The following is a 6,412-nucleotide window of genomic DNA, read 5'->3' as shown; positions in this document are numbered from 1 at the left end:
CACTGCTTTTAGTGAGGAATGGTATTTAGAAGCCAAGACCTGGGCACCAGATGTATCCACTTCTACTGGGGAGTAATTTCTTCTAGGCCCTTTAAGTTAATGGAGCCAAGGAGGAAAGGCAACTTAAAATAGTTCAACTATTTTTAATCATGAATTCAGTACTGGGTGCCTCTAACTCCAGTTCAACACCACAGGGTTCTTTCTCCCATTCCTAATTTGCATCTCCCTTTTCCCACAGTTAAGAACTCTGGCTCTCAACAGCACTGATGTCTTTTTTTCATTTGTTCAGTGTAATGATACACACCAAATAGTTTCAGAATTGCTATATTTGTTCCACTAAAGAAAAAACCCCAACAATCTACTAAATATGTCTCAATATTTGTCTGCAGTTTTGTTTTTAGACTAAAGGAATATAGTCAAAATACTGTGTTCAAAAGTTATCTGGATTAGTTTTTTATTTTCCCTCGGAGTGGTTATATTACTTATTTAAATATAGTTAAGTTTATTTCTGTCCGTTTATGTTCAGTTTTAGGATCCCTTTCATCCTTGTGGATTCAATTTTCTTTTTTGAATATGTGGAAGCTGACATTGTCCAAAAGTCAAATCCAAACACAAAACACACAGAACACTTCACGAATTTGTGTGTCATCTGTATGTAGGAGTTATACCAATTTTCTCTGTATTGTTCCAGTCTTACTATACATGCTGTCAAAGCAAAAACACCTCCAATTAATTTTTCAACCTATTTGGTGCTATTGAAGTGTGACCCCCTTCACCCACACACACATCCTTCACTGAAACTGCTGTTGTCAAAGTCATCAGTGACTATTATTTTTCTATCTTCATCTTAGTGGACTTTCCACACTCTAAGTAAACCTCTCCAATATTCTTGAAACAGTCTCTTCTCTTGGTTTTTGTTATCCTACTCTTCTGGCTTTCCTATCTTTTCATAGGCCTCTCCTCATTCTCGTTGTCTATTCAACCACCCTAAATAAAATGTGTTACTCCTCAGTCCTCTTGGCTCCCTTCACTTCCCTCTGTGTACTCTCTCTTCCTAGCTGATCTCAGTCATTTCTAAACCTTCAAATGCTGATTATGCTAATGACTTCTAAATTCATATTTTCATCCCAGACCTCTCTCCTGGTCTCCAAGCTTATAACCAACTGCCTAATTGACATCTACTTGGATATCTCACTGACATCTTCAGTTTAACAAGTCTAAAATAGAACTCCTCATTTCCTGGCCAAACCTGCTTCCCCCAGGCTCCTCCCTTTCAGCAGATATCACTTCCATCTGTTGGCTGCTCTAGCCAGAAACTTAGGAGTCATTCTTGATTTCTCTATTATTCTCAACCACAGTGTCCAAGCTATCTACAATATATGAAAATTTTACCTCCAAAAATATGTCAAATTCGTCCATTTTTCTGTCTCTACTTCCACCACTTCACTCACCTCTCACTGAGACTGTTCAACTGTCTCATAACTGGCCTCTCTTTTGTCCCCCACACATTCATTCTCCCCACATACATTCATTTAGTAGCTACCATGACATTTTTGAAAACAAAATAATAGTACAAGCTTACATTTATTAGGTGTTTCTTAAGTGCCAGGAAGTGCTGTAAGCACTTTATATGTGTTTAGTCCTTACAACCACTCTCTTAGATAAAAACCAATTTACCTCAATTCTATAGGAAAGGAAACCGAAGCCCAGAGAGGTTAAGTGATTGCCCAAGGTCACATAGCTGGTAAACCGTAGAACCTAGCCTTGGACTCAGACTGAATCTTCAGCCTTCATGCTTATCTACCACATTATACTGGATCACATTACTAGCCAGCCTCAAATACTTTCATGGCTTCTCTCTACACAGGGACTAAATACCCAACTCCATTCCAAGGTCCGCTGATCCTGTGCCATGCTTCCTGCTTACCCCTCCAAACTCATGTCAGGCTGCTTCCCTTTCCTTCACTTCCCTCCAGCAACCTGGCTTGTTTTGTTCTTTTCCAGCTTCCTTGAACATAAGCCCTTTCTTACCGGCAAGCATTACACATCCTCTGCCTCAAACACTTCTCTCTGGCTCCTTCTCATTCTACAGCCCTCACTTGAATGATCTGTTCTGAGAGAATTTCCCTCACCATGATATTTGTTAAACAGCTCCTTTCCTAGTATATTCTATTGAAGCCCCATTCTTGTTTTCTTTTAGCCCTTAAAACAATTTGTAATTATTTGTTTGTAAATAAACAAGTTTTGTTTTATTTTGTAGAACAAATTTTGTTTTATTTTGTTTTGTCTCTCTTCCCTGCTAAAATGAAGTGCTGTGAAGGCAGAGGCTGTGTCTGGTTGGTAAAAAATTGTTTTTTACCTCACTTTTGTGTACTCAGAGTTTACATAGTGCCTAGTTCATAGAAGGAACTCCAGAAAGATTTGTTGAATAGACATATCTTTTTCAACTTCATAGCTTCTGTTTACTTGTATTTTCTGCTTCCTCATCACTTTAGTTTGTCACAGTCCAGGCTCCATTTTCTCCTACACTTACCCTTAACCTCATGACCTCTCTCTTTAGTTATAATTTTTATTGCTGTTAATGGCCTCGATCACTTCATGTTTCCCAACTTGAATCCCTGAGAGAGAAATATTGATTTGTCCAACTCATTTTTTAGAAGCCAGGCAACATTTATAGGCTGTTGGTGGCTTGCCTTTGGGTCAGATTCCCAGTCCTGGTCCAAACAGCTGTGTTGGGTATGGTGTGGGTGGTCTTCACTGTGCTGCTTCATTTCCTTTCTGGGACTCTTATCTTGAATCATAGCCCAGAAAATTGTCAGGCCAAAGTTTGATTGCCCAGTGAAGTGTTCTGAAGGAGCTTGATGATGATTCAGATTTCCCCTAAGGCAGTACTGTGGGTGAGCTCTATGGGGTCTGGGCTCCCAGGGCACTGACCAAGCAGTGCCCAAGGACTTATGGAGCACTTACCATGTGCCAGGCACTCTGCTTTACATGCACTCTCTCGATTCAACCTCACAACATTCAGGTGAAGTCAATAGTATTATAATCCCCACTTTACAGGTGAGGAAACTGAGATTTCAGGGATTTAGTCCCTGGGCCAAAGATTAAGATCTAGTAAATGGCAATGCCCAGATCCTAATTTCGATTTGTCTGACTCCATAGCCCATCCTCCTTACACAACACTAGACTGTTTACCTTCTCCTTATCAACCGTGCCACCTTGGTCAAGTTACCAATATATGTGACCTTCTATTTCCTTATCAGCAAAACAAGGATATTAGTACTTAATTCATGGGATTATTATACATTTATGAGCAATCATAACCTACTCCAATAAACATAACAGCCACATTAGTATATCTCAGCTTAGTCTGCATCTAAATTTTCATATGTGAAAAGCAGAATTATCAACTTCAGTTGTCCATAAAGAACAAGATCTCCTGTGAGCCTTTATCCTGCTGGCAAGTATTCCTGGTCCAAATCATAAGGACATAGGGCTTTGAGAGCGACAACAATCACTCTCTAAGGAAACAGAGCAATTCACTGTACTTTGGAAATGACAAAGAACCTAGACTCAACCTAGTCATAATGTAGCAGAGTGGAAATTAGTCAACTGCTCAATATAGAGATTTGAATCTGTATCTGACAAGAATAAGGCTTTCTCCAAGGCCAGAGCATTTTACATTTTGGGTTGGCAAAAAAGTTCACTTGGGTTTTTCTATAGCATCTTACAGAAAAACCCAAACTAACTTTTTTGGCCAACCCAACATTATCTTATTTAATCCAACCACAACTTTAAGAGGTCGTCCAGTGGTTAAGAATCTGCCTTGCAATGCAGGGGACTTGGGTTCAATCCCTGGTCAGGGAACTAATATCCGACGTGCCACGGGACAACTAAGCCCGCACACTACAACTAGAGAGTCCATGCACCCCAGCTAAAGATTCTGCATAACACAATAAAGACTCAACATGCTGCAACTAAGACCCAATGCAGCCGATTAAAAAAAAAACTAAATTATAAGACAAGACATCATGAAACTTCTAGAAAAGAACACAGGCAAAACGTTCTCTGACATAAATAGTAGCAATACATCAGTCTTTCAAAGCAATAGAAATTAAAGCAAAAATAAGCCAATGGGACCTAATCGAACTTATAAGCTTTTGCACAACCAAAGAGACCATTTAAAAAAAGACAACCTACAGAATGGGAGAAAATATTTGCAAACAATGTGATTGACAAGGACTTAACTTCCAAAATATGCAAACAGCTCATATAACTCAATATCAGAAAAACAACCCAATCAAAACATGGGCAGAGGACTTAAATAGACATTTCTGCTAAGAAGACATGCTGTGCTATGCTTAGACACTCAGTTGTGTCCGACTCTGCGACCACATGCACCGTAGCATGCCAGGCTTCCCTGTCCATGGGGATTTTCTAGGCAAGAATACTGGAATGGGTTACCATGCCCTTCTTCAGGGGATCTTCCCTATCCAGGGATCGAACCCAGGTCTCCTGCATTGCAGGCAGATTCTTTACCATCTGAGCCACAGGGAAGACCAAAGAAGACATACAGATGGACAATAAGCACATGAAAAAATGCTCGACATCATTAATTATTAGAGTACAAATCAAAACCATCTCACACTGTTCAGAATGGCCATCATCAAAAAGTCTGTAAATAGTAAATGCTAAAGAGGGTGTGGAGAAAAGGGAACCATCATGCACTGTTGGTGGGAATGTATATTGGTGCACCAACTATGGAGAACAGTATGGAGGTTCCTTAAAAAACTAAAAATAGAGTTACCATGGGAGCCAGCAATCCTGCTCCTGGGGAAAACTCTAATTCAAAAACGCACATGCATTTCTTAATCAAGTTGTTTATTCTTTTGATATTGAGTTATATAGGAAATTTATACATTTTGTTTATTCTTTTGATATTGAGTTATATAAGTTTATACATTTTGGACGTTAACCCCTTATCAGTCATATCATTTGCAAATATTTTCTCCCATTCAATAGGTTGTCTTCAATTTTGTCAATAGTTTCCTTTGCTATGCAAAAGTCTTTAAGTTTGATTAGGTCCCATTTGTTTATTTTTCACTTTGTTTCTTTCTGCCTTAGGAGATAGATCCAAAAAATATTGCTGTCCATGGAACTCTACTCAATGTTATGTGCCAGCTTAGATGGGAGGGGGATTTGGAGGAGAATAGATACCTATATATGAATGGCTGAGTCCCTTTGTTGTCCACGTAAAACTATCACAACATAGTTAATTGGCTATACTACAATAAAAATTAAAAGGTAAAAAAAAAAGAGTAGGCTCCTTGTCTTGTTCCTGATCTTAAGAGGAAATGCTTTCAGTTTTTTACCCATAACATGGTATTATCTGTGGGCTTATCATATATGGCCTTTATTATGTTGATATATGTTCCCTCAGAGCCTCTTGATGAAGATGAAAAGGAGAGTGAAAAAACTGTTTTAAAACTCAACATTCTGGCTGATTCATGTCAATGTATGGCAAAAACTATTACAATATTGTAAAGTAATTAGCCCCCAACTAAAATAAATAAATTTATAAAAAAAACACACAAAAAACTCAACATTCAAAGACTAAGAGCATGGCATCTGGTCTCATCACTTAATGGCAAATATAAGGGGAAAAGTAGAAGCAGTGATAGATTTTATTTTCTTGGTCTCCAAAATCACTACTGGTGGTAATTGCAGCCATGAAATTAAAAGACTCTTGCTCCTTGGAAGGAAAGCTATGACCAACCTAGACAGCATATTAAAAAGAGAAAGCATCACTTTGCCAATAAAGGTCCATAGCAAAGCTATGGTTTTTCTAAATTACAGACACCAAGGGAACATTTCATGCAAAGATGGGCACAATAAAGGACAGAAATGGTATGTACCTAACAGAAGCAGAAGATATTAAGAAGAGGTGGCAAGAATATGCAGAAGAAATATACAAAAAAGATCTTCATGACCCAGATAACCACAATGGTATGATCATTCACCTAGAGCCAGACATCCTGGAATTCGAAGTCAAGTGGGCCTTAGGAAGCATCACTGTGAGCAAAGCTAGTGGAGGTGATGATTCCAGTTGATCTATTTCAAATCCTAAAAGACGATGCTGTGAAAGTGCTGCACTCAATATGCCAGCAAATTTGGAAAACTCGGCAGTGGCCACAGGACTGGAAAAGGTCAGTTTTCATTCCAATCCCAAAGAAAGGCAAGGACAAAGAATGTTAAAACTACCACACAATTGCACTCATCTCACATGCTAGCAAAGTAATACTCAAAATTCTCCAAGCCAAGCTTCAACAGTACATGAATGGTAAACTTCCAGATGTTCAACCTGGATTTAGAAAAGGCCGAGGAACCAGAGATCAAATTGCCAATGTCTGTT

At 38.7% G+C, this 6,412-nt stretch overlaps 1 non-coding gene across 1 annotated transcript; it reads right to left on the bottom strand.

The window, feature by feature from the left end:
- Window positions 1–614: 614 nt before the first annotated feature.
- LOC145508077 (U6 spliceosomal RNA) lies at window positions 615–717 on the bottom strand. Its single transcript, XR_014055343.1, has one exon. It is a non-coding gene; the product is annotated as a U6 spliceosomal RNA (small nuclear RNA).
- Between the last annotated feature and the right edge of the window lie 5,695 nt (window positions 718–6,412).

The sequence above is a fragment of the Giraffa tippelskirchi genome, chromosome 5 (assembly GCF_054371585.1).
Source record: "Giraffa tippelskirchi isolate mGirTip1 chromosome 5, T2T-mGirTip1v1.2.pri, whole genome shotgun sequence".
NCBI lineage: Eukaryota > Metazoa > Chordata > Mammalia > Artiodactyla > Giraffidae > Giraffa > Giraffa tippelskirchi.
Note: the sequence above shows the minus strand (reverse complement) of the source record. Positions and strands in the feature narration are given on the sequence as shown.